The sequence below is a fragment of the Stigmatopora argus genome, chromosome 12, assembly GCF_051989625.1.
Source record: "Stigmatopora argus isolate UIUO_Sarg chromosome 12, RoL_Sarg_1.0, whole genome shotgun sequence".
Lineage (NCBI taxonomy): Eukaryota > Metazoa > Chordata > Actinopteri > Syngnathiformes > Syngnathidae > Stigmatopora > Stigmatopora argus.
The window spans coordinates 18,209,281-18,236,300 of record NC_135398.1 but is presented as its reverse complement, the minus strand read 5'-3'; the positions used below and the strand labels follow the sequence as shown (position 1 = coordinate 18,236,300).

General features: G+C 42.7%; 2 long non-coding RNA genes across 3 annotated transcripts in view; one reads left to right on the top strand and one right to left on the bottom strand.

Annotated features, from left to right (window-relative positions):
- Positions 1-756: 756 nt before the first annotated feature.
- LOC144085990 (uncharacterized) overlaps positions 757-27,020 on the bottom strand; it is a 30,033-nt gene continuing 3,769 nt past the window's right edge. The window contains exons 2-3 of one of the 2 annotated variants that reach the window (XR_013304317.1): positions 10,361-11,693; positions 757-4,836 (exon numbers count right to left, since the gene is read on the bottom strand). This is a non-coding gene — a long non-coding RNA (uncharacterized LOC144085990). Of the gene's footprint in view, positions 4,837-10,360; positions 13,181-27,020 lie in introns of those variants that run through there. The other variant, XR_013304316.1, reaches the window with a different exon arrangement.
- Positions 20,915-26,942, top strand: LOC144085991 (uncharacterized). The gene is made up of 2 exons (XR_013304318.1): positions 20,915-25,853; positions 26,069-26,942. It is a non-coding gene; the product is annotated as an uncharacterized LOC144085991 (long non-coding RNA).

Below are 27,020 nucleotides of genomic sequence, written 5' to 3'. Positions count from 1 at the left end.
CTTTCGGGTCCGCTGTATGCTCTTATATCAAAATTTGTCTCATATCTCAAGATAAATATTTGCTCTAAATTTTACTCGAATTTCAAATTGCTCATATGTCAGGGCACTTGTATGTTGAGGTAATACTGTACACACGAAAGAAAGAAAAACATACTTTACACACTACATCATGGTAACAAAAAACTAGGAAGAAAATATAAAAATCAAATCCTCTTCGACCAGATGGTCCGCAGCTTGAAGTTCTTCTTTTCGTAATTCTTCCTCTTCTTCCAGCGGTCCGTGAGCTCAGTCCAGGTCCATCAGCAATAGAAGTCCACATTCAAAATAAATTAACCATAGGTCACCAGCATTATTTCATAATCTTCTGTAAGAACAGCATCAAAACGATCATGTGAAGGAGAGCTGGTATGAGAGCACTGAATGAGAAAATCATACACGACAAATGATTGAGTAGTAGAAACATTCGAGTTATTAATACTAAAAACAAATCTCCTAATCATAGCTTTCACAGATGCAACAATACAGCAACTAAGAAGTAAAAACAAGAATAAAAATAGTAAAAGAACCCAATACAGAAACCACAACATTTTTCCATTTTGCAAGATTGTAAAAAGCAAGGTTAATTTTGTATAAATGAGTAATCAATAATGCCTATTGTAGAATTCAACAGTATGTGACATTCATACCTGAATAGACAGTACTTTAAAGTGCAATATCAATATTAGAAAAATAAACAATGAAAAGAAACTCTTCAAATCAAATCAAAAGCCTTTATTGTCATCATACACAGCTGCGTATAACGAAATTGGTGGTGCTTCTCCAAGCTTTTCAAAGTGCGTTTTCCCAGTAAAAATATATAAATAGTAGTATAAAAGTATAAAAAGTCACATCCCGGCTAGGTGAATTCTAAAATATTGCACAGAATTCTAAAATATTGCGCAGATTCTGAAATATTGCACAGATTCTAAAATATTGCACAGATTTCTAAGATATTGCACATTGTTATTGCACACCCAGAAGTTATTGCACAGAAGGGATTGTGTGTTGTGCTAGCTCAAGTTCAGAGTCCTGATGGCTGTGGGAAAAACTGTCCTCAAGTCTATTTGCCCGTGCTTTGTGGAACCAGTAGCGTCTGCCAGAGGGCAGCAGCTGGAACAGGTTGTGACCAGGGTGGTATTGGTCCCTTACAATGTTCCTGGCTCTGCTGAGGTAGCGAGGGCTGGCAATGTCATCCAGAGAGCAGCCGATGATCTTCTGGGCAGTGTTGATCACTCTCTGCATGGCCTTTCTGTCTGCTGCCGTGCTTCCAGCGTACAACACTATAATGTAGTATGCCAGGATGCTCTCCACAATGGCTCTATAGAAGGTTACCAGAAGCTTAGTGTCCAAGTTGTTCCTCCTGAGTACCCTCAGGTCGCTTCTGGGCCTTCTTCACCACTGCGGCGTTGGACCCCCAGGAATTTGAAGGACTGGACCGTGTCTACGCATACTCCATTTATGAGGAGTGGGGCCAGATATGTGGTGCGTGTGCGAAAGTCCAGGATTATTTCTCTAGTTTTCGTGGTGTTGCATCCTGTGAGGTTGTTCATCGAGCACCACGAAGACAGTTTGTTGACCTCATCTCTGTAGGCCGACTCATCCCCTCCTGAGATGAGTCCTACCACAGTGGTGTATCGGCAAATATTATGATGGAGTTAGAGTGGTGGGTCGGTGTACAGTCGTATGTGTACAGGGAATACAGAAGAGGACTCAGTACACAGCCTTGAGGGGAGCCAGTGCTCATTGTAATGGAGGAAGAGAGGTAGGGACCAAGTCTAACAGTTTGTGGACGGTTGGTTAAGAAGTTCTTAATCCAGTAGCAGATGGAAGAGGATAGTTGTTAGAATAATGATTCAAACCTTTTAAATCATTATTAGTAATATTTAATTAAAAAAGGAAAAACATCTCTCAACATTTCTGGTTACACTTGCAAGGAAAATGCCATGTGATGTCGTCTTAGTCCCCAGTGCATTCTAAATTCTAGTAACTGAATCATTGTATTTAATCGCGACATTCGAAAAACATGTTTATGTAATCAGTACAATAACACCTTCTGGTTTAGAAAAACAACAGTCTGAGAAATGAAATGGTGTGACAACCCCAAAACAATGGTGTGAAGAATTGCATAATATTTTCATTATAAGATAAACAAAGTAGTATTATAATGTAAGCAAAGCATTCTTAAGTAAACCAAGCATGATTATAATGTCAACAAAGCAGTATTATAATGTCAGCAAAGCCGTATTTTCAAATCTGCTGGTGGAGCCCCGTCATAACAGTCTCATTTGGTCCTGCTGGGAAAAGTGTCCGTAACGCCGTGGCCTCTTTTTCTTTGCCCTTGAGGAGTCGACTGTGCAGGAAAAAAGTCCATCTTCCCATGACTTGATTTATAGCCTTACTACTTATTGAAAAATGCTTACAACACATATAGAATATTCCATAATAATTCTAACATTCCCTCCTTTTACTATATGTTTGTTATTCATTTTATGACAAATTCAAAATGAGAGGGATATCACCGTTGGCTGTTTTAATTTTACCCGCTTAGGCTCTACTCGTTCGGCAGGTCTGAAAAACAGAAAACAAGATCATTTTCGTCCAATCCATCCTCGTAATTACCATGCTCCTGGAATTCACTGTTAGTGTCAGCACGTTTCAGTAGGGGATATAATTCATGCAATTTGGAACTTGTAGGGGCAATCGCAGTGGTTATAAGTCGGCTTATCAAAGATCTTAAGCAGGGAATAATACAACACCCACATAATGTCAAAATCGTAGCAAAAAGGGCTACGGAAACTGCAACGGATTGAGCCAAATTCCGATATTCTCCAAACATATCCCGCCACCAGCGCTGCCAGACGGATTCACTGACTCCAGAATGCTTCTTCATATTGCGGTTGAGGGTCTGCAGGCCATCAATGGCGTTGGTGAGGGACCCCTCGGGTGACGTGTTGTTCGGTATGTAAGTGCAACACTCATCTCCGAACATTGCACACACGCCCCCTTTCTCCGCGAGCAGCATATCAACTGCTATGCGATTCTGGAACGTCATTAGGCTGGTGGCTGCTAGTTGTTCCTTTATCGCCACAAATCCCTGTTCAGTATAATTTCCAAGTTTTTGGACATTGTAATGCAGGTAATTTATCCGATCAACATTTTTGTTTGGAGTAATTAAAAGAAAAATAGACTCCCAACCTGCTGCAATCTGATTTACCAACTTATACTCATCTGGTACGCCCCGGGGGACGCCAATCGCATCAATGTATGTCGGATCACCCTCTCTCCATGCCGATCGACGCCGTCGCGAGGGGCCCGCCATCATACCGGATTTCTGTGCAGCCAATTGTATCTCCTCTACTGTAGATGGAAAAACAGACACTGGTAATAGCAGTGAGACCAAGGCACAAAGTCCTGCTGCATTTTTGCAGGAGTCGTATAATTTGTTTTGGCCGCACCACCACCATAGGTCAGAACGTGGTATCAGGGGTGCAGTCTGTTTTAGGACGTGGGCACACCACGTCACATTTATCGCTCCCAGTGCCGGACCGTGCCCTGTGAGGACTAAACAGGTAAAATGATTAAACGCGACATGTGTTGAAAAGTTAGGCTTGTCCTTCGCTGTCGTTGTAACTGGGTAGACATTATTCCATTTCATACATTTTGGGCTTACATCTTCTTTTGTCATTATCTCCTTTACACAATCAGGGGTAATTTGCGCGGGCACTACTCGTAAGAGGGGGCGGGGCCCCATACATGTTATACAGGTTTGATTGATAGCCTTAGCTGCATTTTCCATCAACAACAACCAATTATTGCCCGTTTGGGAAATCCCTGTTGCAGAAATGAATTCATCATCTGTGGTTTTTTCAGATTTCAATTTTACTACGGCCTTTTCAGTTGTTTCCTTCTCTGACGCCCTAAACACGGCCTCCATAGGCATGGTAATTACTTTTGAGACACAAATGTAAAATTTGTAATAAGGGTTTTCCCCACTTGACCATGGGCTTAGGAAAAACGTCAGACAAGGATCTCTTCCACAAGTCAATTTGTCAGTCTGAATACTGATTTGTATTCCCCCCATCGTCTGGGTTAATTTTATCAGGGGCCTGATGGCTTTTGCGCACGCGTCCGACATCCAAGCTTGCCAATCTTGACCAGTTTCTGCAACAAGGTGGTCCCAACCCCTCCTCAGGGCTGTCATGTACCACACATATCCTTTACCATAGGTTGATCCCTTGTATGGCGACCGGGATGTCCTTGAGTCTAAAAATATTTTCTTCCATGAAAGGAAGATATCCGTAGTTCTATTGTATGGAAGGCAAAACATTGTTCGTGTGCTTAATCGTCTGGGGGTGTCATCTCGAATGCATGTTTGGAAATTTGAGTCAGTAGGTAATGTTATGTCCCATGTTATTGTTGCTCGTTTTACCCTCCCGTAAGAAGGTGTATCTTTAATTGAAACGCCTCCGCCTTTCTCTCCAACTGGAGAAAGTAGCCCTATTATGGAGAGGAATAGAGTCACAATCATTAATGCCATTGCCCCAAGGGCAACAATTGTTTTTACCATGACTTTTTATCTTTGTTTATGGGGTTTTCCTCTTGGAACGTTTCAATTGAGATAACCCTCTTACTGTGTGAAAGGTGGATCCAGGTTCCCCTCTCAGCTATCTTGATGGCTGTTGGTGTGGTCAGCAACACTTGGTATGGCCCCTCCCACTTTGCGTCACTCCAATGTTTCTTTTTTATACTGCGTATCAGCACCCAGTCTCCAGGAACCACCTTCGCTCCGTCCGTTTCCTGTTGAGAAGAACCATCTCCCTCTGGTAACTTAAGTTCGGTGCGTTTTTCTAAAGATTTTCTCATGTAGTCAGCTAAATTTGCCTCGTCATCCAATTCCCATTGTGTAGTGAATAATGGCAATTTGTATGGTCTACCAAACAGGACTTCATATGGGGTTAACCCACTTGAGCTCGTGATGTTAATATATAATTTCACCAAATCAATACATTTTGTCCATGGTCTCTTTGTTTCTTCCATACATTTTCTTAGTCTATTTTTTATAGTTCCATTCATCCTTTCGACAAGGCCCGCCGATTGTGGGTGGTAGGCGCAATGATTTCGCAACGAGATATGGAACCTACTGCCAATTCCATCAATTATTTTGTTAACAAAATGGGTGCCATTATCACTACAAATGGTTTCTGGGATTCCATATCGTGGAATGATATCTTTACATAATGCTTTGGCTACCGTTAACGCATCTATGTGTTTTGTTGGGAAAATTTCAACCCATTTTGAAAAGGCATCAATAATCACTAAGCAGTATCTTTTCCCCTCACTTTTACTTAATTCAATAAAATCCATATGTATCCTTTGAAATGGATATGTAGCTTTTGGAAATTGCCCACGTCTTGGCCGTATCCCCCCTTGGGGGTTATGCCGAGCACAAGCCAAACATGCTCTGCAAAAAATTTTTGCATATAGATTAAATCCATACGTTTTGTAGTGCCGTTGCACCAAAGCAACCATTCCCGCCGTGGAAACATGCGTTTTGCCATGACTCAAAATGGCCGCCCATCTAAACAAATTTTTTGGTAAGATTGGTTGGCCTTCAATGCTCGCATAAACCCCATTTTGCAATTTCGCCCCTTTATCAATCCATAATTTGAATTCGGATTGTGGGCTTTGTAACTGCATCTTTGCCAAAATATCATCTGATAAGATGTTTTTGTCATATACCGAGTCTATCATCCCAATAAAGGGTTTCCTTGCAGCCTCCTTTGCCGCCACATCAGCAAAGGCATTCCCCAAGGAAACCTGGTCATTTTTTGAAGTATGTGCTGCACATTTACAAACAGCAATATGTTTTGGGAGCTGCACCGCAGCTATCAGTCGTTGCAATAATTTAGCATGTGTCACCGCTTTGCCCGTGGAAGATATCATACCCCTATTTGCCCAATAACTAGCGAAAACGTGGCATGATGAAAATGCATATTGACTATCTGTATAAATTGTAACATCCTTGTCGCTCATCAGGATGCATGCTTCCGTCAATGCAATTAACTCTGCCGCTTGCGCAGAGTAATTGGACGGCAATGGTTCCGCTTTTAAGATTTTAGTCGCGGTTACAACCGCATACCCCGTCCGAGTTTTTCCCATTTCGTCCTTACTAGCGGAACCATCAACAAAAAGGACTTCACCGCTGTACAGCGGTTGATCTTTTAAATCCTTCCTACACTTTGTAGCCTCTTCGGCTATCGCTTGACAATCATGTTGCTCTCCCTCCCCAGGAAGTGGCAACAAAGTAGCTGGATTAATTTTAACACACCTCTCAAGTGTGAGATGTGGTTGCGAAAGCAGAATGGCTATGCAAGACAAATGTCTCGCCGGAGACAAAAATTTCATGTTTGTTTGTAGCAATAACGCCGCCACTGCATGCGGAACTCTAAGGGTTAAAGAATGAAAAAGCACTATCGTAGCGCTGCTCTCCACCGCCATTGAAGCCGCCACCACCGCCCGCACACAATGAGGAAGCGCGCAGGCCACTTTATCTAATCTGGACGAAAAGTATGCAACAGGCCTCATTTTCCCCCCGAATTCCTGAGTCAGCACAGATGTCATGAACTCCCCTTTACAGTCCACCATCTGCACAAAAGGCTTGTTATAATTAGGTAACGCTAAAGTACCACTAGCATCTGCTTTAACGTACAAAATGCCGTCTCAGCCTCTGCTGTCCAATTTAGAGCCGAGGACATTTTTAAAACATCATTCATTATTTTAGCAAGGGGAGATACAATCTCTGCATAATTTGGAATCCATGCCCTACAGTAATTAGTGAGACCTAAAAATGATATTATTTGTTTTTTAGTCAGTGGTTTAGGTGCGTCCAAGACCACCTTCTTTCTGTCATCTAAAATTTTCTTTCCACCCTTAACCAGATTATATCCTAAATATTTTACCTGTTCTTTACAAAGCTGCAATTTGTTTTTGCTTATTTTGTGGCCTTCCGCCGCCAGGTGCCCTATCAAGGCTAAAGTGTCTATTCTACAGGCTTCTAAACTAGATGAAGCTATTAGTACATCATCCACATACACAATAATTTGGCTTCCCCCCTGCGGTTGGAACCTAGCTACACTGCTACTCATAATCTGTGAATATATCGTGGGGCTTTCACAGTATCCCTGTGGCAGTCTCGTAAAAGTATATTTTTTCCTTCCAAACGTGAAGGCAAACCAAAATTGACTATCCCGATCTAATGGGATGGAGAAAAAAGCGTTGCTTATGTCGATTACTGTAAAAAATGCCGCATCTGGATCCAAATTATTCAAAAGCGTGTGCGGGTCTGGCACACAAGGTGCGCGCTGAATTACTGCAGAGTTTACCGCTTGTAAATCCTGAACCATTCTCCATCCCCCAGAAGGGGCCGCCTTTCTCACTGGAAAAATTGGAGAGTTGCAAGGTGAATCCTCACAATCAATAATAACCCCCGCTTTTAACAAATCCTCAATTACAGGTTTTATTCCTTCCAAAGCATCAGGTTTTAACGGATATTGTCGGACACAGGGCCTGAGTTCAGATTTTGGTCTAATTATCACCGGTATCACCCCCTTTACTAGTCCTACATCAGAAGGTCCTTTGGACCATATCTCGGGAGGGACTGTTGCTAACAGCTCCTCATCCTCTTCTGATAATAGGTATATCCCCGTTGTTGATCGTGCTAGTCATTGCAGGTAGATCCCCACCCGTACGCCCATAGTTTGAAACACCGCTTTTCTGTATGTCTCCGTAATTTCGCTATACTCAAGCCCTGTGTCTAATACACTCCAATCGGTTGCCCCGCGGGCCGTTTGTACAAAGTCACGCAGCACCTCTTTTCTCTGATTGTACGGTTTGCATAAGACAATGTGTGGAGTTGCCCATTCAAGAAAAAGGTTTCTATATCCCAAAGACAACTCAACCCCCCCCCACAACTGTTGAAATACCATCCGTGTACAGGTATTCCAATCTAATTTCAGCCGGCATGACCTGTGCTAATCTGTTCTAATAGATTTCATCAGGCCCTTCAGATCTCTTGTACCACATCAGCACCTGGAGGGAGTCTATATTTTCAACACTCTCCTGCGTTCCAATCAAATCTGTAGCTGTAGATAACAGGGTGCTCCCCACCCCCGTCGGCGCGTTATCTGACACCTCTAGCGTATAGTAAAAAAACGCAGGCTGGCCCCCTTGCAACACATTCAATTGGCCATTTTGGATCTCTTTTCGCCTTTTAACCACCATATTACCACTAGCGGAGGGGACCAAAGCCAAGCCCAATTGTAATAGGCCATCCCTCCCCAGCAAATTGACAGGACACTCATGCACCACCAGCACAGACATTTTGCACGACTCCCCCTCCGGGTCCCTTATCCAAACCGGAAATGTCTCCGAAACGGCGGCAACTTGCCCACCTGCTGTTGTCACAAACACCCTCCGTTTTGTATGTCTAGCCCCTGGAATATCCACTTTAATCGCAGTTTTACAAGCCCCGGTATCACACAAAAATTTTAATCGCATCCCATTCACGAACAGTGTGATTTCAGGTTTAATTGTATCGAGTGCCAATATCTCCGCTAAATTTAGTTCCACTTCCCTCTGCTCAAATCCATTGCTTATCTCGTTTTGAGCAGGCCCCCCGACTAGTCATGCTGATTGGCCTTCACTTTTAGAGGCCTTGTTATTTGGGCAATCGCGGGATATATGACCTATTTTCCCACAGATCCAACAGATTTTCTCTCTGTTACCTCGATTTCTGTTGAACTTCCCTGCATATTTTTTCTCATTATCCCTGTTAAAAGGTTTACGCTCCCACCCCTTATTTTGGTAAAAAATCCCGTCCTCGTTAGAGGATGCCCCCCCCTTTCTTTTTTAAAACCTCTTCCGCATGGATCGCCTGATTTACGTATTGTTCAAGCGTGCCCGTAGACCTGTCTACCCAATGTTTTTCAACCCATTCCCTAAGCGTATAATTTGAATGAGCATGCAACACATTTTTTAGCTGCTCCTGATAAAGGCTGCCCGCCGCGTGGTCTTCAGCGATGCCGCTGTTGGCCTTAAAACAAGCCGTCATCCTGATTTGATATTCTGCAAAAGGCTCACCATCCCTCTGCTTAGCTCTGCTGATCACGGTATAATTAGCTTTTGTTTTAAACTTCCCCGTAACCCGATCAATCAGTTCATGCACTCTCAAATTCAACTCACGACCGTCATGACACAACGGGCCACCATCAGCTTTTGGATTCCAATCACCCCTAACTGCATGCCAATCACCTTTTAACGCGAACATCCAAATTTGCTGCGTTTCCACCCCATTCAGGTGATAAGATCGTCTAATGTCCTCCATTTGCAAGACAAACTCCCCCACATCAACCTTGTGCGACGTGATGCCTTCTACGGCCTTTTTCACGTCGTCCTGTGTCCACGTCCTGTGTACCAGGATAGTAGGGGCCTGCTCCTTGCCCACATTAGGATTAGCAACTTCGATCATGGGATATTGTTCAATAAACACATCAGTCATTGGCGGCGCCCCAGGCTGGGGAGATAGCGTTTCTCCCCATGCCTTTGACCATTCCCCCACGGGCCCTCCCGACCTGGTCAGCATATTTGTCGGAGGGGGCCTCGGCAGTATCTCCTCCTTTTTAACAGCAACAACACACTTCTTGCCCACCGGCCCAGTCTCATCATCCTCTTTTCTGTGGAATAACACAGCCTCTGTGTTTCCAGTCCCACCGTTATCAACTGATTTAACCCAGCCATCACTTCGTTTCCTTGCCATCATAAACCAATAATAGGTATCATTATATCCCTCCTGCTCCATTTTGTTAAGGTTTCCCCCATGTTTAGCACGTATTTTATCCTGCAGTATCAAAATCTTATGCATATTAAGCTGGCCAGCAAATCCATATTTATTTATCCATAAGTTTAGATGTTTAATTCTCAAAGCGCTCTGATTTTCAACAAATTTCCAATCCTTACACGGCAGACGCATCTTTGGATCGTCAATAGCCGCTTTACTGTTTCCACTACCCATTTTTGGAGTGGATTTGTGTGCCCCCGTAGTACCTTTTTTTCTTAGGTTTTTAACAACTACACACACACCCAAACACCGTCGACGTTTATAGACCACACCGTGTCTACCTGCTAGTGACTAGTATCCGCAGGGTTTTAAAATCGCTAATCCCCAGGACGCGAGCCTTACTTCTCAAAATAAGGCCTTCGCATGTGATGCCTTTTACGCACTTGGAACCCGTCAACAATATGCAGCAATCACACGCGGACTCACCAGCAAGTTGATAGATGTGTCCTTTAAGGATAGTCGTCAACCGACTAGAATCCAGCCGCTGCCGAGAAATATTCCAGCCTGGGAAAGGGATTTCTTTTGCCGTGCACGGTCACTCCAGATATTGAACTGCAGCGTCTGGATTCCTTATCGGTGTGTTGACCCCGGCTACTCGAAGGACCAAAATGTTAGAATAATGATTCAAACCTTTTAAATCATTATTAGTAATATTTAATTAAAAAAGGAAAAACATCTCTCAACATTTCTGGTTACACTTGCAAGGAAAATGCCATGTGACGTCGTCTTAGTCCCCAGTGCATTCTAAATTCTAGTAACTGAATCATTGTATTTAATCGCGACATTCGAAAAACATGTTTATGTAATCAGTACAATAACACCTTCTGGTTTAGAAAAACAACAGTCTGAGAAATGAAATGGTGTGACAACCCCAAAACAATGGTGTGAAGAATTGCGTAATATTTTCATTATAAGATAAACAAAGTAGTATTATAATGTAACCAAAACATTCTTAAGTAAACCAAGCATGATTATAATGTCAACAAAGCAGTATTATAATGTCAGCAAAGCCGTATTTTCAAATCTGCTGGTGGAGCCCCGTCATAACAGTCTCATTTGGTCCTGCTGGGAAAAGTGTCCGTAACGCCGTGGCCTCTTTTTCTTTGCCCTTGAGGAGTCGACTGTGCAGGAAAAAAGTCCATCTTCCCATGTCTTGATTTATAGCCTTACTACTTATTGAAAAATGCTTACAACACATATAGAATATTCCATAATAATTCTAACAATAGTCCTAGGTGGGAGAGTTTTTCAGCCAGAATGTCCGGTATTATAGGGTTGAAGGCTGAGCTAGAGTCAATGAAAAGCATCCTCACGTAGTTTCCATGGTGCTCCAGGTGGTTCAGTGCTCTGTGTAGAGCTACGGCGATGGCGTCCTCAGTGGACCAACTTTTCAAAGCCCTTCATGATCACAGGCGTAAGTGCAACAGGCCTATGATCATTCAGGTTGTCTTTTTAGGTACAGGGATAATGGTGGCAGAATTTAGGCAGGATGGGATGATGGATTGTTGCAGGGAACAATTGAAGATATTTGTGAAAACACCAGTCAGCTGGTCAGCACAGGCTTTGAGCACCTTCCCGGGTACTCCGTCAGGGCCAGCACTCTTCCAGGAGTTCACAGTCCGCAGTACCTGTCTCACTTCATGTTCCTGAAACTCCAGTGTACTGCTGCAGGGATGTGGTGGATGTGTTGAGACTGGGTCTGATTTGTCAGTCTCAAAGCAGGCAAAGAAACGGTTCAGTTCCTCTGCTAGTGAGGCATCTGCGTTAACAGACACATTATTGTCATTATAATGAATACGAATATGTCGTATTCCCTGCCACATCTTCTTTGGGTTATTTCCTGCAAAGTGCTCATCATTTTTTTTATATGCTGCCTTGGCCTTGTTAGCCTCTGGAGTGAGGGACAGGCAGAGATGGTCTGATCCAGCTAGGTGAGGGAGGGATGTGGCTCTATAAGCATGTTTGATATTAGAATAAACATGGTCTAGAGCAGGGGTCTTGAACTCAATTTACCTGGGGGCCGCTAGAGGCCGAGTCTGGGTGAGACTGGGCCGCATCAGGATTTCCACAAGAAAAGCACTGACAAAACATTCCAACGTTATCAAATATCTTTATTTTTTAACAAAAAATAATGAATTAAATAAATTAACTTAAAGATGAATAAAAAATAAATCAATCAGTAATACAAAACCAAATAATACTAATGAGCATACAGTAGATATACACTGGCTGGCTAAGTAGAGAAAATGAATTATTTTTATTCCGTTTCAAATGTCTGTATTAACAGCTCTTTAACCTTTAACTTTCTGAACTTGAATGGAACATTGAACATGAAATATTCTGAACACGGCTTCTCTTGCCTACTCCTTGCTGCAAGAGACCTGGCAGCGCTTCTTCTCACATAGTCACATTTGGCTTGAGGGAGGAAGCAGGGGAGACCCTCAGTAGAGCTTGAAGATGCTCATCAGTAAGTCTGGACCTGTACTTGGACTTATTGAAGTTCAAGGTGGAGAAGAGCTTCTCACACAAGTATGTGCTCCCAAAAAGGCACATGGTCCGCTTGAACCTTCGGGAAAGTTCAGGGAAGCTGGGGGTCAACTCTCTCAAAAATTGCCCAAGCTTGTCTGCTTCTCCACTCACCTCCCTGAACGTGGCTTTGAGTGCAGAGTTGCACTGCAGGTCAATGAGCTCCATTTGAAGCTCAGGAGGGGCATCTTGCACATCAAAGGAGAAGGGGTCCGCAAAAATTTGAAATGTGGCTTTGTGTGTCTTGAAGTCTGCAAATCTGTGATCAAATTCCTCCTGTAGCTTCGAAATGGCCTCAACATACTTCTCACCACTGAATGGTGTGCCTGCATCCACGAGAGCCTTGCATGCTGGGAAATGGCAAAGGTTTGTCTGAGAGAGCTGGGCTTTCCATAACACAAGTTTAGTGCAGAATGCTCTCACGTTGTCATAGGCAGCACTGACAAGTTGCCCCTGGCCTTGTAGCTTCTTGTTCAGTACATTAAGCTCATGTGTGATATCAACAAGAAAAGCCAAGTCCATGAGCCATTTGGGATCACTTAGCACAGGATCAATCAACTCACAAACGGCGTAGCTAGCTTTGACTGCTGCATTACTGTCTTTGGTAGCCTTCTTGAAGAAATCCTGTTGCCTCAGAAGACGTGTTTTAAGACTGGCAACCTGGTTGGCTCTCTCATCTCCCTGGTATTTTTCGTACTCCTCAGCATGTCTCGTAGTACAATTACGTTTCAAATAGTATTCCTTGTGCACCGCAACTTTTTCAGTGTAAATGAGACACGTCGGGGTGCCCCTGTGTTCAACAAAGAAATATTGCACTCCCCACTTTTCTTGAAACTGTCTGTGCTCATCACCGACCTTTGTCTTCACGGCAGGCTTTGAAAGAGACATCTCTGGGGCTCTGTAATATGTTTTTCCACTTGGAATGAGTCTCGGGTTGATCTTTCACATTCAGTCGCGCGGGTTTGTGGCGCATGTGCACTTTCGCTCTCCGTTTCAATCGCGGAGATGGCTACAGACACTGACACAGGCTGGATGACGGATCATAGCGCCTCATTCAGTTCTATGCTGAGAGCAGCGGAGGAGTGTGCGCGCCGAGCGGAGTGATCGGCCTCACGGCTTCTCCTCCGCCCAGCTGATTGGAGGAATGAATGAGTGAGTGAGCGAGGCACTGGACAGCCCGGCCGATGTCCCGCCCTCCAGAGCCGTATACCTCACCGTGATTGGTTCATTCAGCTCCGAACCAAAGTTCCCTCTAATTTTTTGTTGGTCTGAGCAGAAAGACAACCTCCCTGAGCGCACTGAGTACCAGTGTGAGCGACATCATCGGTACTCGGATGATTCGCCTGAAAGACGTTTCGCCGACGGACGTTTGACAGACGGGCAGGTCGCCGAATGGACGTTCCACCGAACGTTCATTCGTCCGAACGGAGGTTTCGCCGAAACGGGATTCGAACGCTCGCCCCGCCGGATCGTGTGTGTACAAGTTTTTCAACCTCGGCCCGCGGGCCATATACGGCCCGTTAGGATTTTTAATCCGGCCCGCCGCCGGTGTTGTCCAAATTATAGTAAAAATCAATGTTCGTCTACCATCAATGGCAGCCCGGGAATAAGCACTCTAGGGGGGGCATGGCAGTCCGGGAATAAGCACTCTTGGGCAGGCAGATGTAGCAGAACCGAGCCGTAAAATGACAGCAATCGGGTCAAATCCATCCTAAAACAGCATTTAATGATTAACTACAAATACTGGATGATATCGCGATGGAGGCAAAAAAACGTCTATAGACGTCCATTCGCCAAACGGCTCAAAATGCTCTCAAATTCGGTCAAATCCAGCTGAAAACAGCGTTTAATGATTAAATACAAATACTAGTATTTGTGTTTAATGATTAAATACAAATACTAGTATTTGTATTTAATCATTAAACTAACAAATACTAGTACGACCTGTCCGTCTGTCAAACGTCCGTCGGCGAAACGTCTTTAGGCGAATCATCCGGTCACGACATCATCATTGCTCGCTATGGGCACACCAGTATCACACCTGCCACAAGCAGGTACATGTCAATGTTCCCTCTAATTTTTCATGTAAAACATGCTGTAAAACACGAAAAACATGAGTGGACAGAGCTACTGCCACTGGCTGCCACTTAAACGGCGCCATCATGGGGAAAGGGGTAAAAAAAAAAAAATCGATTTTTTTTTTACTGCGCGCCATATGATTGCTACTGCGCAGAGAAGACGAGAGTAGTGCGCAATTGCGCACGCGCGCAGCTTAGAGGGAACATTGCTCCGAACACAAGTGTCATTCATATCAATTTTGCGGGCCGCACGAACATTAATCTTTCATATTAAGACGGGGGCCGCAAATTATCGTCCCGAGGGCCGCAGTTGGCCCGCGGGCCGCAAGTTTGAGACCCCTGGTCTAGAGTTTGATCTCCCCTGGTATGACACTTCACGTACTGGATAAACTTAGGCAGATCAGTCTTTAAACATGCTTTGTTGAAATCACCAGCGACAATAAAAACTCCATCAGGGTGGTCAAGCTGCTGTTTTTTTATAGCCGCTAGCAAGAGGCTAAGTGCCGTGCTAATGTTAGCATCCGGTGGGATGTAAACCGCCATTACAATGACAATCGTTAGCTCTCTAAGTAGATAGAAGGGCCTGTACTGTACTGCCAATAGCTCTAAATCCGGGGAGCAGTGAGTGTTAATGATCCTACTGTCACAGCACCATTCCTTGTGTATGTACATGCAAAGTCCCCCTTCTTTGCGTTTCCCTGATAATTCTTTTGAACGATCGTTTCGGAATAGCGTCCGGCTAGCTAGCGATACCGCGGCGTCAGGGATTTGCGAGTGTAGCCACGTTTCTGCGATGAAAATAATGTTGCAGTTTCTGACAAAGCTGTTGGGAGTCCCAAATCGTCCATTTTGTCGGTGACGGATCTGGCGTTGGTCAAGAAGATACTCGGAAGCGGTGCTTGGTGTGGTTGCTGCCTTAGCTTGGCAGCTAGGCCTGCCCGGCATCCGCGCTTTTGCTTTCTTTCCCTTCCTCGCTTCCGTCGCACTCTGAGTGGGCTGACTATCCACGGAGATCCCGGTGGTCTCAAGATGTCCTCGGGGATATCGTAGGTCCTTTGGTAATCTGTTGTGATGGATATATCGCATCTCCTCCCGAGTAATCAAATCCTGGCGACTGTAGAAAAAGTTTTCCATCGCAGATGTTAGCAAATAACGATAAGATTGAGAAAACAAATAACAAAACTGGAGAGCATTGATCCGCTGCACCCGTGCGTGCCGCCATTAACAGAATCAAGATCCACAATCAGATGAGGCAAACATCTGTGAAAAAGACAAAGATTCTCCACTCCTCGGAGCCTTAAGAATAAAAGTAAGCAAATGATTAAAAATGCAGATGGTAAACATATACAGTGGGGCAAATAAGTATTTAGTCAACCACAAATTGTGCAAGTTCTCCTACTTGAAAGGATTAGAGAGGCCTGTAATTGTATACCTGCACCAGGCTGGGAAGACTGAATCTGCAATAGGTAAAACGCTTGGTGTAAATAAATCAATTGTGGGAGCAATTATTAGAAAATGGAAGACATACAACACCACTGATAATCTCCCTTGATCTGGGGCTCCATGCAAGATCTCACCCCGTGGTATTAAAATGATAACCAGAACGGTGAGCAAAAATCCCAGAACCCACGGGGGGACCTAGTGAATGACCTACAGTGAGCTGGGACCACAGTATTTAAGGCTACTATCAGTAACACTCAAATCCTGTACTGCCAGACGTTTCCCCGTGTTGAAGCCAGTACACATCCAGGCCCGTCTGCGGTTCGCTAGAGAGCATTTGGATGATCCAGAAGAGGACTGGGAGAATGTGTTATGGCCAGATGAAACCAAAATAAAACTTTATGGTAGAAACACAGGTTCTCGTGTTTGGAGGAGAAATAATACAGAATTGCATCCAGAGAACACCATACCTACCGTGAAGCATGGGGGTGAAAACATCATTCTTTGGGGCGTTTTTTCTGCAAAGGGACCAGGACGACTGATCTGTGTAAAGGAAAGAATGAATGGGGCCACGTATTGAGAGATTTTGAGTGAAAATCTCCTTCCATCAGCAAGGACATTGAAGATGAGACGTGGATGTGTCTTTCAGCATGACAATGATCCCAAACATACAGCCATAGCTGTGGGATATGAAGGAATAATAATAGTTTAAACCTTAAGGTATTTCATTACATATTGCTACATTCTGTGTGTGAGATTGTAAAGTGCTGAGCGTATGAACAAGGCAGAATGTTGAGTGGAATGCGAAGGTCACAAGCAGAGGATGTGGGAGTAGGACTCAATAGATTGCAGATGTGGGGGGGTTGAACTGTGTGCAGGTACCAGTTGCTGAAAATGGAAAGATACAGCTGGGAGGAAACGCAGGAAAATCTTCAAGGAAGAAAGACCAATGAGCAAGCTAGAGTTAACTGCATTTTACACATAACCAATCGTATAGTGCCAGGAGGCCTTTGTGTTGTGTCATTTGCATATTGTGGACTATAAACTAAGTTTGTGGGCGGCTCGGAGAAGGGGAGAGAACGACGACGACGACTGGTGGCAACATGCGTCTGCTTGCACCGACTGAGAGGGCCCATGACCACAGACTGATGTCTTGAAATTTGTATGATAGAAATAAATCCACTCGTGTGTGAAACTGCTAGCTTCCTGATATCTCTATATCGCAGAACGAGCGCGCAAATTATTGGAATGAGTGAAAGTCGGGTAAGGTTACAAATTGGAGTCAGATTATTAACTTAACTTTAATATATTTATAGATTTTAAATTCCAATAGATAGACTGGCCAACTGGCTTAATAATTGTTTGTTAAGATCGTAAAATGTAAGATAGACAGCCCAAACTGGCTTGACAATTGTTTGTTAAGATCGTGGAATGTAAGATAGACTAACTAGCTGGCCTTGCAATTGTTTGCTTGTATTGTGCGATGTGGCAAACTCGGTTTGCAATTGTTTGTTCGGATCGCACAATGTGGCTGCGGCAGTTTGTGTGAGCTATAAAAATATCATGTTTGCATACAACTTAGCCCTGCAAATGTCTAACCATATCAGCCTAAAAGTTTGTTTACATAAACTTTGTCCTGCATCGCTGTTTTAGAAATATTACCCTGTTTTCCTATATAAAGACTGACCCACTGTTCATTCAGAGAGAGAGAGTTGCAAGGACAACAGACTGTGAGCGTGTTCGCGGCTGTTAGAGCTCTCTCCCTCCATCCTGCAGTCCGGTAATAAACCTATTTCCTTTAAATTGATCTCACTCTTTCTTAACCTGTTCTTGAAGTTGTATTTTCAGATCTATCAATAGCAACAAAGGAGTGGCTTGCTAAGAAGCATTTAGAGGTCCTGGAGTGGCCTAGCCAGTCTCCAGATCTCAGCCCCTTAGAAAATATGTGGAGGGAGTTGAAAGTCCGTGTTGCCCAACGACAGCCCCAACATCACTGCTCTAGAGGTAATACCAGCAACAGTGTGTGAAAAGCTTGTGAAGAGTTACAGAAAACGTTTGGCGTCCGTTATTGCCAACAAAGGGTACATAAAGTATTGAGATGAACTTTTGGTGTTGACCAAATACTTATTTTCCACCATGATTTGCAAATAAATTCTTTAAAAATCAAACAATGTGATTTTCTTCAACCGCCACCCCCCCCCCCCCCCCCCACACACACACACACACATTCCGTCTCTCATGGTTGAGGTTTACCCATGTTAACAATTACAGGCCTCTCTAATTTTTTTGAAGTAGGATAACTTGCACAATTGCTGGTTGACTAAATACTTATTTGCACCCCTGTATGTGGGAGGCAAATCATTGTTTGGGTGTCGTCTCGAATTCACATTTGGACGTTTAGTGGTTAATGTTATATCCGATTGTATTTTTCCCCGAATTTTACTCGTTTTAACCCTTTGTAAGAAGGTTGAGTCTCAATTGAAACGCTTTAACTTTTTTTGCATGTGGAGACAATAAATCCAATATAAAAGAGATCCCTATGGTTAATAGCATTGCTTCCCGAACAATAATCCTTCTAATCAATATTGCAGTGGTTATCTCGTTCATTTCCTTTTATTTCATCAAAAAGTTTTTTCTCACCTGGCTCTTCAAACATTTCAACTGAGATAACCTTCGTACAGTGCAAAAGGTGGATCCACTTCCCCTTCTAGACTATTTTCACGTCTGCTGGTTGGTCAGCAACACTTCAGGCTCACACTCTGGGTAATTCAGAGTTTTCAACCAGCCTAGTGTTCATACTTTTGGCTTGGAGGAGTAAATTGGAGTATCCAGAGAAAACCCGCAAATTCTCGGGGACACCATGCGTAATCCACCCGTCTTTTATTAATTGATATTGGAACCGTGAGGTCCATGCACCACCCACTAATCCACTGGGCTGCTCACCCACACTTGGCGTGGGTGGCATGCAAATTTTCATCACAAGTGGAGGTTGCCATCCCCACTGGTGCTTCTTGGCAGCTTACCCCCCTTTGCTGTCCTATCAGCAAAATCATTTCCGATGGAAACAGGTAATTAAGATATTAGATGTGTGCCACAAATTTCCAAATAGAAGTTTGTATTGGAAGTCGAACTGCAGCCATTAGTTGCCACAGTAAGTTAGCATGAGCGACTGCCATGCCAGTGTCTGTGATCAACTCTTTGTCTGCTTATGATGCAATAATGGGCAAAACTGTGACACAATTTAACCATTAAATTGTAACCTTGTTTTGCATTAAGTTATATTCCTCTGTTAATGCTATCAGTGTAGCTGTTTGTGCATAGTAATGAGGTGGTAATAGTTCTGCTTCCATTTTTAGTAGCAGTCAATATATATTGAATGCTGTTCGAGTTTTGCCCATTCCATTTATTCTTAGATAACCCGTCTACATAAAATAATTTTGCATTACTCAGAGATTGACTTAACTTTTCACCAGGCATGATAATTGTAGTGTTTGTTAAAATGACTCACAAATTGTTGCCAATACGGCATAATATTGTGAATTTTCTCATCCTTTTTCTCTCTAACCAGCTAATCCCTAAAGTATTTTTGAACAAACCACCCATTCAAAAACAATACTAACAAATATTTGTATCCCCGTAAGTCAGTTTAGCATTAAATATGAAATAAGTGAAAAATTCAATGTAAGTTTTGCTCACTCCTTCTCACTTGGAAATAAAAAAATGGTCAAAAATGGCTATCCTAATTTTGAAGCCAAACTAACCAATCTTTTTCCAAACAGATTTTCTATCACCTTTAAAGATATTCTTGTGTAGAATCCGAAAAATGCAAAAGGAACCGTAGAACCATGCATTTCCTGCAGACCAAAAATTCCTTGATGTTTTGCTCTGTTTACAAATGCCTCCCCAGGGAAGTATCGTATTTGAAATGTCACTTTACAGCCGTGAGTATTGCATTTTAGAGAAGACTACCATTGGTCCATAGTAAGGTTTTTTCTTTTTCTAATTCCCATACGGTTTCCAATGTTAGACGTTAAATTTTAGCATCTGACTCGAATGGCTAAAAGTATGTCTTATCTTGTCTAACAATGGAGCGTATTCAGCATCGGAGGAGACAGACCAGGGTTCACACACTTGGCGTGGGTGGCATGCATTACCAAACTGTTCCAAGACATTAATCCCACCCGCCCACTATGCAAAGTGCATCAATACTTTGTATCACGTACTTTTCACTTTAACGTTTATCTCTTGTTTTAGCCACACATGTCAAACAAAAAGTGGTATTGATTGCTGAAGACAACCTTGGTCTTTACATTTAGATTTTTGGCCTGCACTAATGCAGACAACAATCTGGCAGGTAGGATAGAAAGTGTGGAGTATGGAATGTATTCTTATGCTTTTTATTAGTCAATAGGTTCATTTAGTGTAGTCACTAGGATAGAATTTTGCATGACCTAGCGGAAATTTCCGTCCGTGACACCTATGAGTTGGGGGCGCGTCATCTACCATGACACTCCCATTTCTTTGTTCAGTTTCCCGCCTAAAGTCTGTACCTATGTCACATGACCTTTGTCAATAAAACTAGTCGACCTGCTGGGGGGATTCAGGGAGTTCAAACTAGTCAGGCTGGAGGATAGACGCGCTCCTGCCGCTGGCTGCTCTGACCCCCTCCTTCAGCTGAAGCTAGATAAAACTCATCATGGCCGACTCTGTGTGCTTCCTCTAATTCGAAGTTATTGAATGTTTATCGATTAGATCCAACATTTTCTGGTGCCTTAGAAACCCGGGAGATTCATTTCTGAATTTTCGGACCACGGTGGACTGAAAGCCGAGAATACTGACGTCAGCTACTCTTACTTTAAAAGAGAGGGCATTTCGGTTGATCGTGGCCCGCTTGAAGAACGAATCCCCATCGAAAAGGAGGAGGCACAGAGACGGTAAGGGGCTGTTTAAAATTAATATTTAGGACAAGGCTGGTGGGAATCCCGTTTTTCCAATCGTGAGAAAGTCGAAGAAAAACGCCTCATAAATCGGGGATAAATGCATATCGTTGGGGAGTATGTATGTCAAAAAAGAAGGTAATACACAAGGTATGCGGCGGACGTACACTTCGGCTATAAGTGACGTTCGTAAGGCAAGCTGGTGACGCGGCTTTAACCTAGGGGGTGAAATAGTCCCTCGGTAAAGGATTTCTGGAGATTGTCAAAAATAAAGCTTCCAAAAATACTGCACCCGATGAGTAAGAAAGCGCTAGATTAAAAAGTATAGTACTACTATTATATAAACCAGAAGCGTTTGTTAAGAACCGGAAGTAGGCCGTGACGCGCTTTAAGACGCGCTCGGTACGCACTTGGTATGCGCTCGGTATGCGCTCATGAATCGAGAGGATTGAAGAGAATAACGGTTAAAAAGACGACGTAGACGGATAAATAGGATAATAAAAGATAAGTATTAAAGAGATAATAAATTAGATGGGACGTCCCTAAAGAATCGCCGTAAAATATCGCCTTAAATGTATTAATAGCGTAACATGTGACCATTGTTTAAAAAAAAACGTTCAAACAAAGGGACGTGAAGTAAGAAGATGTGGAATTCATGCTGAATGATTTTCCTGATCATTGAAGAATGAAACAAAAACATGGTTAACATGGTTGTGAAGATTCTGGACAGAAAGGATGAGGAGCTGCTTTAGGTGGTTGTCTTTCCTCAAGAAACTTTCTATCTTCATGGAGAACAAGAATGATATGTTTTTCACATGTACTAGTCACACATTTCAAAATTGGGGCCCTCCCTATGAACATCATTGAACATGAGCTCAAGAGGTACGACCTTTGGCAAGATGAGCTAAGAGGAAGGCCTATGAGGAATTCTCAGAGAACCAAAATCTGAAGAAGGAACATGAGAATTCCCTTAAAAAGTCTGCCTGCTTTTGAATCTTGCTGAAGACACACACAGAACAAAGGAAGAAAATGGCCGAAAAATGTGGAGCAGGCAAGAAGCCCACTTTACAGCCGGCCCCCCTTCACAGAAGCGGACACCCCTCACCCGACAAGCCAAGCACACCCGGTGCAAACAAAAAGAGGGGGGTCCCCCAAAGCTCTTAGTGCCCCTTTTCACACCTAGAGTCAGGAGAGAGCCCACACCAGCCTAGCCCAAGGCCCCCTCCCCCTGCACAGAGAGTTTTAGAGAAAGATAGAGAAAGAAAGAGAGAGACAGAGAAAGTTGACAGAGTTTTAGAAACAAATAGAGAAAGAAAAAGACAGATAGAGAAAGAAAGAGAGAGACAGAGAAAGTTGACAGAGAGTTTTAGAGAGATGTAGAGAGAGAGAGAGATAGTTGACAGTGTTATGATATATTAGTGAAAAATTATGAGTCCTTTATTAAACACTGAAGTTTATATTAGGAAATGCATAGTGAAAGGTTATTTTCCCTAAATTGTAATTGAGGTAACAGTGAGCACAGAAAATGGCTCTTATTTTAAATAAAACCGCCTTTTTAGAGCGGATAGGAATTCAGCCAGAGCTTTAACTATTGGTTTTAGAAATATGAGAGTGATTTGCGATTTAGACTTAAGTATTAAGAATCATCCAAATTATTAATGATATCAAACATGAAAACAACGCAGAAATGGCATTTATCCAAATTATTAGGTAAATTTAGATAAAATAATTGATTTAGGATAGGCATGATTTCCCTGGGACGGAAGAGGCATGGAATGTTTTTAAGTGCACAAAAAGCATTCCTTGTTTTGCCCGGAACAAGCGGAATATGCTTTAGCGTGGTTCATATTAATGACTATTAGAATATTAATGATATACGAATTGCATTAGCATCAAACAGTTGATGTCAACCAAATGACGTTAACCTATTTCTTTTGAGAATGATTAGGCTGATAAGACAGCAAAATGGAGGTAAGCTGCCAAAAAGCCCAGACGTGGGATGGCGCTCTTCACCAGTAATGAAAAATTGCAGACCACTGATTTCTGAAAATGAGTAAGCGTGAATGATTGTTTGTTTGTCTTTTTGTGTTTCTAATTGGCCGACCATCAAGATATAATCAATTAGGTATCAAGGTGGAAAATGATTTAGCAAATTGGAATCGATTTCGGAATTTGCCAATAAGCCGTTTCACGGATGGCAACGCCAAATTATGGAAAAATATTTCGTCTAAGGAAAGTTTTAATGAAAAAGCAGCAGTACTCCAAATGTGAAATTTGAAGTGGAGAAACAAATCTGCTATGCGAAATTTGGGAGCACTGGGAAAAAACAGACAGTGCTTGATACGAAATTCCAAAGTACTATTGATTTATTGTGATAATGGCATCCAAATTGTGTTAACAGAATAATTGACTGAATTGACAAAAGTTTCCATATTTCGTTCCGAAGGAAAAAAAAAATGGAAATCCAATTTAGTGGAATGTACCAAACGCCATTATTAACTACACGATTGGAATTGGAGGATGAGGCTAATCATATGTCTGCATAAAAGAAAAAACTTTAAAGAAACGCATTAATTTTGGGTTGGCAGAGGGAGATTGCATTTCTCAACAGGAAACATGATGAGCAACCCAGGATGAGAGTGCAAATGTTCCTGACCAAACCAGCAGACATGAAAATAGCGGATCCATTTTGTGCTCTGTAAGAAGGTTCTCTCAGTTGAAACGTATGCGGAGGCAGGTAAGATAAACTTTTGACGTAATCAGACAAAATGGCAAGCACTCCAATATTGATTGGAAAGATTATTGCTCGGGGAGCAATGCTGTAAGCCATGAGGAACTTTTTATATTGGTTTTATTGTCTCCATATAAAAAAGCGTTTCAATTGAGACTACACCTTCTTACAGATAGTTAAAGTAAACAATTGTGACAAGATCTTCTTACAGATTTTTAAAGTAAACAATTAGAGAGAAAAGAGAAACTACAATGGATAGAAATGTAACTAGATTTTAATGTTATGCCTGACTATTGAGAAATATTGATTAAGAAAGTTTTATAGGAGCTGATTGGCAAACTCCAAAGACAATGGAATGTTACATTTGATTAAAAGACTACTAGTTTGGGATATTTTGAATTTCAAACAACTGAGGTTAATATGCAACGCGATACACATTATTAATTGAATTGGGACTTGATTAGTATGCAAGTAATGGGCTTTAATTGCTCTAAAAGACAGTTATGCTAAAAATGTTGACCCTGACAAACAAGGGGTGGTTACAATTTAGTGGGTTCAATTCTATTCAGAATTATAAATGTGTGCATTTTGTTTCTGGATATTAATTGATCTGAATGTAACTGTTGCAGAGAACTGGAAAGCTGTTTTCCTGAGGAGAAAGCAGCCTGGTTTGCTTTTTGTATTTTTCCTATTTTTAGTATGATTAGTTAATTTGTGTAATTGCAGGAAAGGAAAAAACAAATATAGTTCTTGATCTTAACAAGGAAGCAGTGATCAAAATAGAATACCAGCTAGCATATTTAATTTTGACTGATAGGCATTTAAGCTTTTCACAAACTATAGTGATGGAATAAGTATAAGATTGTTGTGATTTTTGTTCGTTGGGGTATTAAGCCCAACCTAATAGCTGTCTGCAGATGTTGAGTACGTGTTTGAAGACAGCGACAGAGTGCGGCAGCTGGGGAGGCAGCGCGGACACTTGCTGCACAGTATGCACAGCAACAAGGGCTGAGCCGATCTCAAGAACAGTCTGCAGACGACCTGTACACAGCTAAAGGCCTACAGTGCCTACCAAAAATGTACTCCAAAATTGAGCCATGGACAATGTCTCAACAGGGGGGAGATATGGACATCGAAATACCTACTTTTAAAATTTTTGTAGGAACTGTTTAATTTGTTACAGATATAATGTGCAAGATGACCTCAGGCCCAAACGAGGCCAATGTCCAAGAGTGTGGGACTGGTAGAGCAAACAAATGGTACGATAAAACCAAGGCTTAAGAAAACCATGGAAGAGATAAAGAAGCCATGGCCAGAACGCCTAACACTGGTCAGAACGTATATGAAGATAGTGCCAACTAGCTCGAGATTAACACCTTTTGAGATAGTTCTTGGAAGACCATTGCAACTTCCTCTATGGGAAGGTGAACCATGACAAGAGACTAAGGGTGAGGCAGATCTACTTACAGAGTGGATGGTAAAATGTTTGGAGAAACTTGTCCAAAGAACATGTAAGCTGCCGTGATCCTTTTGTCTATCTTGCAGGAGGTGGTGAAGCCAGGTGACTGGATCCTGATCCGAGTCATAAAAAGGAAGTCCTGGTTCTCTCCACGATGGGAAGACCCATTCGTGGCCCAACTCACCAACCTCCACAGCAGCAAAGATCGCTGAAAAGTCAAAGTCAATTCACAGGTGACTCTGAGTAGGCTGTAAGTCGGACGGTGTCAAAACCCTTGTCCGTGAAAAACTCCTCTGACGTCTACTCACCTGCCACGAGCACCCCTCACTTAACCTTGAGCTCCCATAGACTTTTCACCTCTACACAGAAGCCGCAGTGAAAGCTGTTGCCACCCACATCACAGTGACTGGACTGTCAGTGACTGGACTGTCAGTGACAGCCTGGGCGTGTCTGAACGCCCCGCCCACAGAGACTTGAGTTCGAAAACAAGATGGTGACATACTCCTATCACAGAGGAGAGTGAAGTGGTATGGAAAGAACAATCTGGAGAAATACTATGGAGAAGATGTGTGGTATAATTTCATGGTGTTCCAGAAGAAACTGATTGTTGCGAATGAAAGTTGTGTGTAGCCGTATACCCATTTCCACAGGTATCCTGACAACCTGAATTCACTGGGTCTAGACGCCACACTTAAATCTGCAGTAGTGCAGATGAGATGCATTCCTTTTAAGGGGAGTGAACATAACAGTAAGAGATAAGAGATCAAAATCTGTGCAAAATCAGTGCAATTCAAATCACGTGATGCAATCTGGGGTAGTGATGTTCCTGGTGACCATAAGTTGTGGTCCGCCCCCCCAGAAAATCATACAGTTGCTATTTTCCCAACTTGGGGTGGATAAAGTTATGCTTCGTGTAAAGACATTGAACTGTTACATGAGTGCTCATTAACCAAACTGTCAAAGCCCTTAGGGATGTTGCGGGACGGAGGATGGAGGTGTGTGTGCCATGATGGGAGAACACTGCTGCACCTTCATCCCAGACGAAACCAGTCAATGCTGTTTAAATTTGCAACTCCCTCATTTGCGATTTTGTTTCTGTTCTGTATTTTTTCTGTGTGTGTAATCCCCTGTATCAAAGTTATGATTTGAAACACTATCCAGCACACGCTGGTAGCTTACAGTGACATACAGTATCACCGCATGGCAAACCATACTGGAGATTATTGCGCTTTCAAAGTGTGACGAGCCTCAGTTTGTCGAGTCGTCCGGGTAATTGTACTTGTCTTGACTTAAAAAATTGTGTTCGCTCATTAAGAGGGACGCAGAGGAATTTTTCTCGAATGACGCTAAATACCTCGAGTTTTTCGCCTCTGCCTTGACAAGTGATTTTATTATTTTCCATACCCTGTTGAAAGTAACTGTTGATGATATTTGTATTCTAGAACCTGGATAGGAGGGATATAAATTGATGTCTAATGAAAATTCTTTCAAAGTAACTACAGGGGGGAAATGTGGAGTATGGAATGTATTCTTATGCTTTTTATTAGTCAATAGGTTCATTTAGTGTAGTCACTAGGATAGAATTTTGCATGACCTAGCGGAAATTTCCGTCCGTGACACCTATGAGTTGGGGGCGCGTCATCTACCATGACACTCCCATTTCTTTGTTCAGTTTCCCGCCTAAAGTCTGTACCTATGTCACATGACCTTTGTCAATAAAACTAGTCGACCTGCTGGGGGGATTCAGGGAGTTCAAACTAGTCAGGCTGGAGGATAGACGCGCTCCTGCCGCTGGCTGCTCTGACCCCCTCCTTCAGCTGAAGCTAGATAAAACTCATCATGGCCGACTCTGTGTGCTTCCTCTAATTCGAAGTTATTGAATGTTTATCGATTAGATCCAACAGAAAGAACATAA